Raw genomic sequence first — 15277 nt, 5'->3', positions numbered from 1 at the left:
ACAAGTATTGCCACGGAAACCGGTTCACCGTTTGAATCACTCTGCTATCAGCATTCTCACAGTGAGTGTCATGGCAGTTGAGCAAACCCACCATATTTTTATAGATACTACTGTTATTTTGTAACATAATGTAGTTTTAGGAGGGTTTTTTTTTTATTTTTTTAGGTGAGAATATAGTTGTTTAGACCTCAGATATGCGATTTATATGTAAACATAGTGCCTATTTGAAAAATTGTTAAGACGCTTTCGGAGATGTGAGCTCCAGGCAGTCAGCAACCGTTCAGCGCTCATGTACCCACAGAGAACAGCTTCATCTCGGCCAGTCCTTTGGGAATTATGTAGATAGTGTTTAAACATGAGGTATAATTCGTTTTGGGTATATCAAGCAGGCAATCTTCGGTCTTATTAATCTATTACTTGTTCCAAAGCTAATAGATTTGGCTAAAGGGCTATATTAAGTTTCATATCTTTATATTTACATGGAAATTAAATCCCGTACGAACTAGAGTGCTGTTTTTGTACATTTGACTGTTTCCTTGTGTTTATTTCCTATTTTACTTATACTGTTATGATGGCTATTGTTAGTCACTTAAATATTATTGTGAAATGAATATATTTATATAAATAAAATGCCTTTTTTTGTTTGTTTGTTTGTTTTGGGTTTTTTTTTTTTTTTTTGGTATTGAGAAAGAGTCCATTAGTGATTTTGACTTTAGTGAAAGTTACATTAATATACCACCGCAGGCGGTAGATCCTTCTCCTATTTGACACCTAAACTCTGGAACAATCTTCATAGCATTGTTCGGGAAGCAGACACACACTGTCAGTTTAAATCTAGACTAAAAACGCATCTCTTTAACCTGGGATACACATAACACATTATCAATTTATATTTTCAAATCACCAGATGTGCTCGTTACATGGCATCTATGCTAATATTAGTCTCTCTGTTTATCCAGAGGTTTACCATAGTCAGCCGGATCCGGGCCGTATCCAGGTGAGATCGAGGACCTGCACCTTGACAAGACCACAACGCAGCCCTGAAGTGTCAGCAGAGATAGAGTCAACTAGATCACCCACTGTGAAGGCCTCATCGACACAACAGCCAGTGGCACAGTTCCTCAACAAACCGTTCATACCAGCGTGATGAATACGATCCTCAACTGGATGGAACTGGAATAAATACTTTGACTGTTGCGATCCCATCCGACTTATGATAGCTGCCTGAATCATAATAAAGCACTGTTCGCCAGAGGCAGTTACTTATTTAGAGTCTTTTTTTTTCTTCATATTTACATATTAATTTAAGAAATTTTCATTTCATTTAATTTCAATTTCAATTTAATTTAATATTTCTTTCTAAAGCTACATTTTGTCTATGTGTCTATTTGATGCTTTACAGAATAATGACTTCAAATTATCTTTTGGGATTAATTTCTCAGCCAAAATTGATGTGCATTCTCAGCCAAAACTGATTTATATATATATATATATATATATATATATATATATATATATATATATATATATATATATATATATATATATATATATATATATATATATATATATATATCAGTTTTGGCTGAGAATGTATTGCAGAATATGCAGAATGAATTTTGGCTTAATTGGCTCTTTAAATAAATAAATAAATAAATAATATATATATATATATATATATATATATATAATAAAGCAATGTTCGCCAGAGGCAGTTACTTATTTAGAGTCTTTTTTTTCTTCATATTTACATATTAATTTAATTATTTTTTCTATTTGTCTATTTGATGCTTTACAGAATAATGACTTCAAGTTATCTTGATGTGCATTCTCAGCCAAAACGCATGCATTACTGTTGAAAATAATGGCCAATCAGAATTGTTTAAGTTAGCTCAATATCCCTCAAAACATTGAATAAGTTTTTTAGTGCCAGTTTAATAAGTCCTACACTCAGAAATCCTCTCATAAAAAGTGTAGTAGACAGATTGTAATCTGCTGCCATCTACTGGTTATAGTGGTATTTTTCGTGTCTTTTTTATTTTAAATAAAAGTGTTTGTTTTCAATTAAATGTTGGATTTCCTACATCTTGAAACTTTCAGTTTTACAAATGGGGACAATCTCTGAAGGATGAATACATTTTTTGTCATCATATTCAAAATAACATTTGAAGTGCTGGAATGCCCAATTACATTGTGTTTCTTATTTAAAATGTCCAATAGCTTCAAGTCTGAATTGTAATCAATAACACTGGTTCATTGGTAAATTAGGTAATTGCGACAACTGCATTAAAATATAAATGCCGCATTTACTTTTGTTTAGTGTCGATAAAGGGGTACTTGAGCTTTATTGATGGAGTTGTGGGGGTACTTAAGGCTAAAATGGTTGGGAACAACTGGATTAGATTATTTAATCTGTAAGTACTAAATACGCCATTTCATAGAATAATAAAATTAATAAAATCAACCCTTTATGCTGGGTAAATAAACAACCCAATTTGCTGAGTAAAATTAGCCCAACCTGTGTTCTGTCCTATGTTTACCTAGCCCTTGGGCTAAAAACAACCCAAAATTTACACATGTATGTGAAAGGAGAATGAAAGTGCGTGAGATTGTAGAAATGAATATATGTAAAGGCAGAAGGTAGGTGTGCATGTGTTGTGGACTTTTGCAGCGCATTTGTATATTTGTATGTGTTGTGGACTTTTGCAGCGCGTTTGTCTATTTGTATGTGTTGTGAACTTTTGCAGCACGTTTGTCTATTTGTATGTGTTGTGAACTTTTGCAGCACGTGTGTTGTCAAACTCATAAAGATGTTTTCTTTATTTGCTGGTGTTTTTTTTTCTATTTGTATGTGTTTTCTTCATTTGCAGCGCGCTGAGCTCTCGGCCACCGTATGTAAGTGTGTGTGAGAGTAGAAATGTATAAATGTATGTATGTGAAAGTAGAATGTAAGTGTGTGAGACAGTAGAAATGTATGTGTGTGAGAGTAGAAATGTATGTACGTGAAAGGAGAATGTAAGAGTGTGTGAGAGTAAAAAGGTATGTATGTATGTGAAAGGAGAATGTAAGTGTGTGTGAGAGTAAAAATGTATGTATGTATGTATGTGAAAGGAGAATGTATGTATGTGAAAGGAGAATGTAAGTGTGTGAGAGTGCCAGAATGAATTATGGCTTGTACAGCCCCTCATCTATATATATATATATATATATATATATATATATATATATTTATTTATTTATTTATTTATTTTCAAGTATTCTGTTGAACTCATTCTCACCTCAGGATTAACTCGTCTTTTCCCCCAGACTCTTTTAAGGCATGTTGTTGAGACAACAAACAAAGCAGCTAATATAAGTAGTGAAGTCTGGAGGAACAACTGGTGGTGGGGTAGTGTCACAGAACACAGACTCGGGAGAATGGTGAGTACAAAGATGAAACAGTTTATTATCCAACAGAGTGAATTTATAATGCAAGTTATGCAAATCACAACAACCAGAGTGGATGTAGACAGGCAAGGGCACCACACACACCTTGATGGTTGCTGATGATAATGTCTCTTATCATTGCAGGAGTTGAGCAGACAATAATGGAGGAGAGGGGAATTCAGAGAAGCAGGAACAAATGAATGGAGCACAGGGAGAGAATACAGGTAAGTCGATCCAGGTGAGTAGTAAGCAACAATATACATAGTCCAAGGTAGTAAGGATGAGACCAGACAAAGCCTGTGTGTGGTGCTGGCTTTTATGGAGAGTTGATGAGGATGATGACAGACAGGTGTGTGGGAAGTGTGTGCAGGTGATTATCAGGGAGGATTGTGGGAAATGTAGTGCACAAGAGGAAACAGGCATGGGGTGTGTCTCAATCAGCTCCCTAGTTCAGTAGTCAGGGCACTGACCAGGGAGTCAGCCATTTTAAGGGCTGTCTCAATCGCAGAATCCTTCCAGGGCACTGAAACATTCGCACCCTAAAAAGTCCCACAATGCACCATGAAAACCATGGAGCATCAATGCTCACTATGCTCCCTTAACGGAAATTGTGAAGCGCGAAACTTGAATCACTTGAGCCAACTCACTACACATAACGATACACGATAGATGTTTTGTAAAAATACAAACCATTATTTTATTTTATTTCAGCATAAATATTAGGGGTGTAACGATATATAGCAGTACGATATTTCGCGATGCAAAAATGTTACAATACACATTGCAGAGTGATGGCGATACTTTTACGATATGACGGCAGTCTATTCTTATTGGTTGAGCTGCCGACGTGACCTACTCTGCAACGTGGAAGCGGCAATGAGAGAAGCCGGGTTGTCACCGCATATAAGGGTGTGTCTCAATCAGCTCTCTAGTTCAGTAAGTGTTTCGCGCACACATCGAATCATGCAAGCAGGTTTAAACATTTCTCGCGACAGTCTCTTGCTTGGTCGCGTGAGAAATGTCATGGCTTTCTTTCACCGCATTGCCACAGCAACATCTGTGCTCACAGAAAAGCAAAAGATGCTTGCGTTTAAGAAGTTCTGTGGGGCCGTTCACATATTGCGTCTTTTCCGCATGCAAGTCAGTTATTTCAAATGTAGTCCCGCAGCAAGTGCGCTCATAATGGAAGCAACGCGGTCGCGACGTGCATGCGGTGCATTTTCTAGGCGCATCGAAATGAAAAATTATCAACTTTTCAGAATGCTGCAAGCGCACCGCAGGCCATGTGACAAGAACCAACCGATCAGCTATGGCCTTTCCGTAACAAAACTGAAATCTCAGCCGAACAGCTGTACAGGGTGGTTTTTACATCTCATCTCCATAAATATGTCTAGTAGTGTACTTGTACACTACTATTTAAAGTACTTGTAATGTACTTTAAATAACATTACAAGTAATGTCAGAAAATTTCAGCTCTGCTATTGTTCATAAATACCAGTAGTGATGTAGTATAATGAGGACGTTGTCACATCGCCGGAAATAGAGTCATAAGCGTCCCAATGTGTAGTGAACCAGCATCCTTTTACTGTCCATACCAGTGCCTGAATTCGTGTACACGATATACTTATTCACCAGCTCGGGAGCTAGGGAGCTGATTGAGATACAACCATGGTGACTGGTAATCCTGACAGTTAGAGGGTATGTGCTCCCCATATGGCTTAATTAAGAAGGAAATTTGTCATCTCTTTTGACAAATGATCTTCCCTATATCTCCTCTTGAGTACAGACTTAGTTATTACTGCGTTGCACTGCAATGTGTGTGTAAATGTGTGTGAAATAATGAGGTGATAAGAAAGGTGTGCTACAGGTGTGTGTTTGAGTAATAATGCTGTTGACGCTGCTTTTTATGGTGACACAATGTAACATTTGTGTTTTGTTTGTGTATATGTGTGCTTGTCCCCATTTAGAGAGCAATGAGTATTGTGTTCTGGACTAAAACACTGGCACATCGCAATCCCAGAGGACCTTGGCAGGTTATATGTCTTTAGAAACATTGTGACCGTGAACAAACTTGAACCACAGGGGCATATTCAACTGTGCCCCCCTACAGCTTTACTTTTATAAATAATGGCCCGTATAAAAGAGTTTATTAAAATTTTAAGTGGGGGACTATTTGGGACTATTTGAGACTGTTATCAGAACTATAAACAGAAATTCCCACTAAGGTTGCTCGGACAAAGACACTTAATTCAGTAGGACGGAAAGTAGGATGGAACCAGTCTCAGATTATTAGACATATCATTTAAGTGCTCTATACTACTAGAGTAAAATAGAAGGACTCTTTAGGTGAGATTTAGTGAAAGTGATGTGACGTGTAGCCAAGTATGATGTCCCATACTCAGAATTTGTGCTATGCATTTCACCCATCCAAGTGCACACACACAGCAGTGAGTATTGTACACACACAGACACATACACACACACACACACACACACACACACACACCGTGAACAAACACCTGGAGTAGTGGCCCGCCATTTTTTGCTGTGGCGGTTAGGTGCCTTGCTCAAAGGCACCTCAGTTGTGCATAATGAGAGTGGAAGAGAGCACTGTTAATTCACTCCCCCCACCTATATTTCCTGCCGGTACAGAGACTCGAACAAACAACCTTTGTGTTACAAGTCTGACTCTCTAACCATTACTTTAGTTAGCTATATATCCCAGTTTCTGCTTTAACCAGCAGTGACAGTGACAGACAAAACATCCTCATGATTATTGAACATAAGGCAAGGAGAGCCTGATTGTGAAACATCAAATACTGACAAATCCTTCAAGTTCTACAAGGAAAAGTGTGCATAAAAAGGATGCTGTTTGGAGAATCTTCATGGAATTCTGAAAATGTTGTATGCTCTTTAGATATGCAGTACATTACAGAAGAACAGACAAAAGGAGAGAACTTGTCCACACACTGTTCTGATTGGCTGCACCAGCTTTGTTGCTTCACACAGCATTTTGGCTTTAAATGTGGATAGAAAAATTGTTTGGCGCTGGAATCTTGTCACTTTGCACCTGGTTAGGGCAAAGTGTGACTGTGAACACTTTATTTATGGTGCGAAGAACAGATGTTACAGATGTTAGAACTCATGTATTGATGTTAAAACTGTCCTGCAGTTCTGTTTCAGCAAAGCTCACTGCAGAGTTCATTCAGAGCACTGTTAACTGTTGCTGTACATTTAGCAGCACATTACTGTAAAAACCTACAGTAGAATACTGCATTTTATTATTACAGTACAATACCGTAATTTGTATTGCATTCTGGGTAATTTTGTTTGAGTGGGAACATTTTGCAAGTATATTTTAGTGTTGCTGTAACCTAGCTGTAACTTGGCTGTAATATGCCAGGCAATAATACAGGATTGCTGTAAACAGCGCCCCCTGACTGCCGTCAGAATACAACTGCAGCAGCTCACTCACGAATATCTGGATGTCTCACTCGGTGGATATCTGGAAGTTTGTTAAGTTAATTTTACATTTTATAATTAGGTTTTAGGATTTTATGCTATAGTGTACATAGCTTGTGAAATGACAGTGGAAGTTCAGCCAGCGAGCGCTGCAAAAACACCGTTACAGAGTTAACTTGGGTGTCTACCCGCTGTTTCCCACTTGTCCCGACATTTTCATTTCTAACTCGGTGAATTACACCTGGTTTATTTTAACCAAACTAGACCTTGTGGTGATTGTTCAAATGATGAAAAGACAAATCAAGATGGTTTTCGTGAGTTTTATTTTGTTTCTGTCAAGTTTGAATGTAGTGTGTTTTACGATGGTCTGCGAGGTAAAGTGACTGCATTTCCTAATGGAGTCTGATAGGTTTAGGGCTGTGACGGTGGCAAATCAGGGGGAGGGGTTTGGTTTTATATATATATATATATATATATATATATATATATATATATATATATATATATCAGAGGTTGCGTTAGCCTTGCATTTATTTATATTATGAAAAGAAAGTTGATCAAAGATTGGACCAGACAATTGACGGCACCCATCGACTCCCATAGTATTTTTTTCCCACTATGGAAGTGAATGGTTACCGTCAACTGTCTGGTTACCAACATTCTTCAAAATATCTTCTTTTGTGTTCAGCAGAAGGAAGAAATTCATACAGGTTTGGAACAACTTGAGGGTGAGTAAATGATGACAGAATTTTCATTTTTGGGTAAACTGTCCCTTTAACAGCTGTTAATACTTGTAAATTGCTGATTCACTGAACATGCAATGATTTTAAATAAAATGGTTTTAATAGTTTAATTCATTGAATAAAACATATTTTTGACAAGAACATAGAGCACTTTTGATTTGCAGGTATTCTGTCATCATTAATATTACTTCCTATAAATTTATATACTGTAATAACTACATATTATATAATTATAATATTAACATTATTAGTAATTATTTTGAAAATTGCAGTAATATTTAGGAGTAATATATCAATATAGATATTATAGTACACTACTGTATTATTAATTACAGCAGAAGCAGACTAGAAGCAGACTAAAAGTAGAAAATGCAGTAAAAATGCAGTACAATACTGTTTTGTAGAATTACAGTACTGTTCTTGTATACTGTAAATTGAAATACAGTAAAATTACTGTAAATCAAAATACACTAACTTGCTGGCAACCGTGCTGCCAGTACTGTACTGTAAACATACAAGAAAATTGTTAACAGTGAGTGCGCTGCAGGATTGCTCACTCTACTTACAACTGTTATTATCCTCAGTGAACGCTGTTCTCACACTGGAAGAAAACAAGGACTGGATCAGCTCAAGGAATGAACAACATGCAAAAGAAAATAAGGAAATAGCTTATGGAAACAGAACCCAGGACATGCTGACTTCCCACACAGACACAGATTTGAATCCATCTTGTGATTGTCCCAGTTCCATTCTACCTTCTCCTAATTTTTCTCTGTCATCTCTAGTGAGGGCTTGACAATAAGGACTGCCCGATCTCGCAGTGTAAATGTTACTCAAGACAGTTGACGCAACTGTGCTGCATCACAAAAGTTTATCATGCATGCATGATTTGTGTTTTTAAGCCTTTCCAATTTAAATATTCAAGAGCAAGAAGACGCACAAAACTCAATTCAATAGTGTGAGAAGTTTTGTGTGCACATCCAACACGCACGCCCAGAAAGCCACTTTTTCTTAGACAGCGTTTGATTGCTGAATTGAGCTCTCATTTCCATCTTCTTCTGCTCGAATGGACATATTCACACAAAATTACATAAAAAAAATGCTGGTCTCGGCAAGTATCCTAGTAAACGTAGTTTGTTTTATCTTAAGTGAACAAACAGTTGAGAAATAAAACGTACGTATAACAGTATATTGGATCTGTGCAACTCTTAAAGTGACAGCAGCCTAGTAAATCAGCTGCTGTCTTTGTTTTAATGTTAAATAACAAAGGACAAAGAAAAAAAAAAATCACTCACTGCTCTTGACTGAATAACTTAAGTAACTTTAATAAGGATTAATCCATATTTAATTTATACAGTGAAGACTACGCAGTACTATTTTACATATGATTATTCATTCTCTCTAACTGAAAATGACTGATATACTTACCTGAAAAACATGAAAAGCAGTGTTTATTTCTATTGTATGTGTGGTATTGCTCATAATTTGATTGTTTGTATTTTATTACTGACAGTTTACTTGTTTTTAAAAATATTTGAAACGTATTTGTTTAGTTTTTGGTGTTACAACCTTAATACGGTTATGGGTCAAAAACATGAAAAGTGGAAATTTAGACGAGGCAAGTAAAAATTTGGACCACTGGCCAGTAGAAAAAATCGTCAGCATTGAGACCCGCTAATATAAACTTATAAATTTAAGTTTAAGATTAGTTCACTTTCAAATGAAAATTACCACAAGCTTTATTCACCCTCAAGCCATCCTAGGTGTATATGACTTTCTTTTTTCTGATGAACAGAAATATTTTTGGAGAAATATTAATAAATATCCTGACGCATTTATAATGGCAGTAAGCGTTACCAAAGGAGTATGAGCTGAAGAAAGTGTCTCCATCCACATCCATCCATCATAAACTTATTCCACACAGCTCCAGAGAGGTTAATAACAGCCTTCTGAAGAGAAGCAATGCGTTTGTGTAAAAAAATATCGGTAACACTTTGGTATGAGGAACACATATTTACTATTAACTATGACTTTTCCCTCAATAAACTCCAAATTTACTGCTTATTAATAGTAAGGCAGTTGTTAAGTTTAGGTATTGGGTAGGATTAAGAATGTAGAATATGGTCATGCAGAATAAGAATATGTGCTTAATAACTACTAATAAACAGCCAATATTCTAGTAATATGCATGCTAATAAGCAACTAGTTAAAAGACCCTAAAATAAAGTGTTACCAAAATATCCATATTTAACAAGTTATGAAGTAAAATATCTACCTTCTGCCAGACTGCCTTCCGTATTCAACATACAAAGTAAGTGTAAATCTTTTGCAGTTCAAAAAGCTTACGCTACGTCCTATGCCTTCCCTATACAACTTACGGAAAAAGTGTAACTTATGCGACGCCAGTTTACACTTTCTTCTTAACTTTAATATGAAAGGTGGTCTGGCGGAAGCTAGATATTTTACTTCAGTTTTTTGTTTCTTGTTTCTTGTAAATTTTTTTTTTGTTTTTTTTTTTTTTACACAAACGCATCGTTTTGCTTCAGAAGGCCTTTATTAAACCCCTCAGATCCATGTGGAATATGTTTATTATGGATGAATGTGGATGGAGACACTTTCTTCAGCTTATATTCGTTTGGTAATGCTTACTGCCATTATAAAGCTCGGATGCATCAAGATATTTATTAATATTTCTCTGATTGTGTTCATCAGAAAGAAGAAAGTCATATACACCCAGGACGGCTTGAGGGTGAGTAAAGCTTGGGGTAATTTTCATTTGAAAGTGAACTAATCCTTTAAGCAGAGGAAAAGGCAAGCATTTCTCTTTTTAAACAAACAAAATACTAGACGTCTACAAATGAAAGGTGGAAAGATCACGCTCTACAGACTATAGGAAAACCAGACTATTGCTTTTTCAAGGACTTCATCTTTTTAGCAACAAACCTGTTGAGCATTCTTCTAAAGAAAATCTTAGGTGATGATTTACACATGGTGATTTCACAACTGTTATATTCAAAGTTGTGATAAATTAAAAGAAAATAAGAAAACATTCAGATAATCTTAAAAGCTAAAATCACTCTTTGTTTATTGCATGTAATGTTTTTTTTTTGTTCCTCTTTATTATTTACTACTTTTTTACGTTTTGAAGCTATATTATTTTATATTTAAAATTCTTAACATACAATTGTTTTAATTTTTTAAAAAATTTGTAATTACTTTAAAAAGTACTTATAATTACATATGTAATTATAAAAAAACAAAAAAAAAACAAAACAAAGATTTTCTGGGTTTCAAGTCAGTAAACAAATTAATTAATAATAATATTAAAAAAAAAAAGTAGATCAAGAATCATTTGGAATCAAATTGTGACTCCCAGAATCCGACTGGATCGTGAGGTGCCTAAAGATTCCCACCCCTATTAATGCTGTTGCAATGGTGTGTTAATTCTCTTCATGTTTAATCAGTCAAAATGTCTCTATATGTGATTTATTGAGCTACAGTTATCGCTGGCTGTATATTAGGAATTTCCTGGAACTTATTACTCATGAATCTTACTTGTGGACTTTTTGCACGAGGGTGCCCTCCGGCGTTGAGTATGAATGAAACAAATTACATGTGAGAGTTTAGCGCTCCATAATGCCCATGTCGTCCTAATTAGGGTAAAAATAGAAGAGGAAAAAAATACTACTCTATAAAGATATTTGAAGTAAACATACGATAATCCATAAGATTTTAAAACTAAAAGCCCTGAGGGATGTAAATATAATAAACACAAAAAGGTGTCAGCAGTTAACAGGTTAATGTATCATTTCCCGTTTCAGGGCTATCAAAATAATGGCAACTTACTCTCTGTACAGTGGCCAAATCTGCCCCTCTCTCTAAGGCAGGGGTTGTCAACCTCAGTTAGTAAATTGTCCATCGAATGTGCACGTCAGACATACCTACTATATAGTATGGAAGTATACTGACACAGCACTAGAAACTTCCAGGAAGGTGTTTTGAAGGCAGCTGGATCTAAAGTCTGCAGGACAGTGGCAGGAGTAGAGTTTAAAATGTGCTTTAGTCTAAGGGGATAAGTGGACCCAAAATCAAGAGAGCAAAATGCCCTCAACAACATAACAGAGCCACCGGATACCCCAGATTTTCCTTTATTTTTTTCACCCATCTCTATGTTTGACATGTATGGCACTTCATCCTGTTCTTTGGAACTTCAGTGGCCAAAACCTCTCCACATAAATTTCTCAGATCTGGTTCTTGTCAGTGATCTAACGTAATGTAACACATAACATTTTTCATTGTATTGACTTGAAATGTGTGACTTTTCTGCAGGTCCCTTCTCTCAGATCCTTTCAGGATGCTTGTTTTGGCAGAGATTCAGCACTGCCGCTCCAGAGAGGGGAGGAAATGAGGAGTGATTCAGCCTGTAGAGTTGGCAGCACTACATTTTACAGGGCCAAAAGAACAACTGAACACCTGCTGTTTCTCTACAGCCCAAAGTAAAACAACAAGAAACATGAACCCAGCTGATTACAGCTGATTTACTATAATTCTATAGATTATATATCCATTGCAGCTATTTGAAAGTGTATTTTTAAAGTGAAGTGTGCCTTTTTTTTTTTTAAGTTACATGAAATACTTAATCTTATCACAGATTAATGTGCAGAGATAATCATTAGTAATCCATTCATAGGCAGACTTACGATTTGGGGGCAGGACTACCAGTTTGACAAAAAAAAAAAAAAAAAAAAAGAAAAAACACAAGCTTGTGTGCAAGTTGCAAAAAGTTGGCCAGAGAGTGATATCTTTTTCAGTGCTTCCCAGAGGTTTGAAATATACTTTCGGTGGTAGCTGGGTAGTAAATCCTCCTATTATTGAATGGGAAACAGATTTTACTGACAAGTAAAATCTATATTTTTAATAATGTGTGTCAAATAATGTTTTTAGTCTTTTTTTTTCCTGTGGGGGAGCATCCCAGCCAGACACTACAATAATTTACTATGAATTAAATGGAATTCAAATGAAATACAATTTATTGTGTAACCAAAATACTAGAAAAAAAGTATCCGTACTCGTACTCGGCCCTTAAAAAATGGTATTGGTGCATCCCTAGTCTAAATATTATATAAAGGCCATAAAGTAGACATTGTCATAATTCAAACTCGAGATCATTAGCAATCGCTTGTGAAGGGGTGGGTTCTGGAATCCACTGCCGCTTCAATATATATCTTTTAAGTTATTAATCAACATTTATATTTCTGTTAAAATATTTGAATGACTTCTTCAATGTATGTTAAAGCATCTATTTTCCTCTGTACCTCTCACTGAGAGAAAAGAACATGTTATCTGTATGTTTTGGGGAAAGTTTCCTGCTCAGAGCAGAGCTCAGATCAACTTCAGCCTTGAAGAAGCTGTGAATCATGTGTATCTGTGTATGTGCGCTAAGGGTTTTGTGCAGGTCCCTTTGTACTGGACAACTGGCAGTCTGCTCGAGACCAGCAGACGCCATGTCATGAGTCCAAAAGGACATCCAGTACCTAAATCCAGGGTCCCCCTCGTCATCACCGTGATGAAGGGAGATATGCTTCTTACTATCTGTCCACGTGTGGAAAATTTCTAATCTTGTCTATTTTTCTTAGCCAATCAGAATCATCCAACCTGAAGTAATGACGTAGTTAGTAGACTCTGTTAGAGTATAATTGTTGTGGAAATGTGAATGTACACAGAGCGGCCTACGAACTCCTTGGGAGACTTGAAGCTGGCTTCTGCTGATGGAACTGCAAACTATTCTTCATTAAATTTTTCTTCAATTTATTATTTTTTTTAAACTTTGACCCCGGGTCTTTATTCAACATATCTGGTCTCAAGGGTCCTAAACTGTTTATCCCCAACACAAGGAGTGTTTTAATTGTGGTGAGAAGGGCCATCTCGCCCGTAATTGTAAAAACCCACCTAAAAGGTGTAGACAGTGTGGGAAACTTGGCCATATTGCAAAATATTGTAAACAAAAAAAAGAAAAGAAACAAACAAACAATAAAAAGACTTCCACTCTGTCTGAGAGCTTGTGAAATTGAAAAAGAACATGAGATAACAATAAGGTCAAAAGATTGTAGTCTTAAGGAACTCCTTTTAAAGGGAAATCTATAATAATAAGTTTTATATTGAATGGACAAATACAGGTTAATGTAAAATTACAGACAATGAATCCAAAACGCGAGTTAAAAAAAATATTTATAAAAAGTAAATAGAGAATGAAAATAGGGATGATTGGATCTTCTGAAAGAATGTTTCACTTTATGGAAAATATTTGAACAGTCTCAAGTATGTTTTCTTGTGATGAGCACATACTGTGAATGTGAATAACTAAAATGATGTAGGACCTCTAAGTTCTAAATATTTGGTTTTTGATGGTCAAAATGACATAGAGGGTTTAAATGGCAAACATGAGACTGCCAGTGTCACAGAGACTCAACCTGATCGGAAGTTTGTAATGTCTCAGTTCCTTGATATATGGGTGAAAGACAAATATAAAAATGATGTTTATTTGAAAACAGATGTCAATTCTGGCAAAGTCTTAAGTTGGGCCAGAGTTACAAGATATAGGTAAAGTTAAAAGTTATAAAAAGACAGTGTACCAGTCCTGAAATCCTCAGAGTCTCTCTCTCATTCAAAGTCAGCTAAAAGCTGCTATCTGAGCTTGTGTCATAAGTGATAACAAGCTATTTATAGTAAAGCAGTGTCTCAGCTGAACATCATGGACACAGAGATGTTAAAAGAAATGATTGCCATAAAGAGGTTAAGTTGTTAAATTAAAGTTGTTAAATTTGTTGTTAAAATTGTCAATTGAAAACTAAAGTAAAGATGTCTTTAAAATGGTAATACAGACCTTGAATGATAGAAGTGACTATTTTGATGAATTTTTTCTATGACCAGTAACTTTTTGTCTGATCTTTGTCACCACCATGTGCAGGGCCGATGGCTCCAGTTACAGATGTGACAGAACATTACACTGAATGGACAGTGAGAATTAAATTCACTGAGAATAGTCTCAGCACTAATATGTTGCTGCTCAGAGAATGCACAGTCTAATGATTTTAGTGATTAAATGCTGCTGTTATTAACCTGTCTCCATGTTTTAACACTATTAGGCAGTTCAATGGCTCTGGTGGCTCTTGAATGCAACCTCCCTAAGCTCCAGAAAACACCTGATTCTGGTGAAGAAAACTGTCAAAGATCTGGAATGGGAAAGAGCGGGTACCAGTGTGCACGAGGTGATTTCTCAATGACGGGTAAGATCCTCTTTGGCCAGACGAGGACAACCTAAGGCAGGGGGTTGCCGCCGCCACTGGGCATCTACCCTGGAGGGAGGTGTTTATGTGAGATGGGTATGAGAGTTGAGCAGGATGTCTGTGAGGCCAGCAGCATCATTAAGGGGGGAGCTGTGAAAGGTACAGCAATCTGCCCCAAAAATGCTCCTCTATATCACTCACCAGAAACCGCATTCCTAAGGTGGCTTGTTTTTCATTGAGACAAGCCCACAACTTGATGCAACTATTCCAGGGGACAAGACCCTGAGGAGAAGAAGATTATTGATAAAGAGCTGATGGGAATGAGCTTTCAAGAGCCGACTGAGACCATGAGGTGATTGT

This window comes from Megalobrama amblycephala, unplaced genomic scaffold (assembly GCF_018812025.1).
Source record: "Megalobrama amblycephala isolate DHTTF-2021 unplaced genomic scaffold, ASM1881202v1 scaffold424, whole genome shotgun sequence".
NCBI lineage: Eukaryota > Metazoa > Chordata > Actinopteri > Cypriniformes > Xenocyprididae > Megalobrama > Megalobrama amblycephala.
This window is presented reverse-complemented; position numbering follows the sequence as displayed.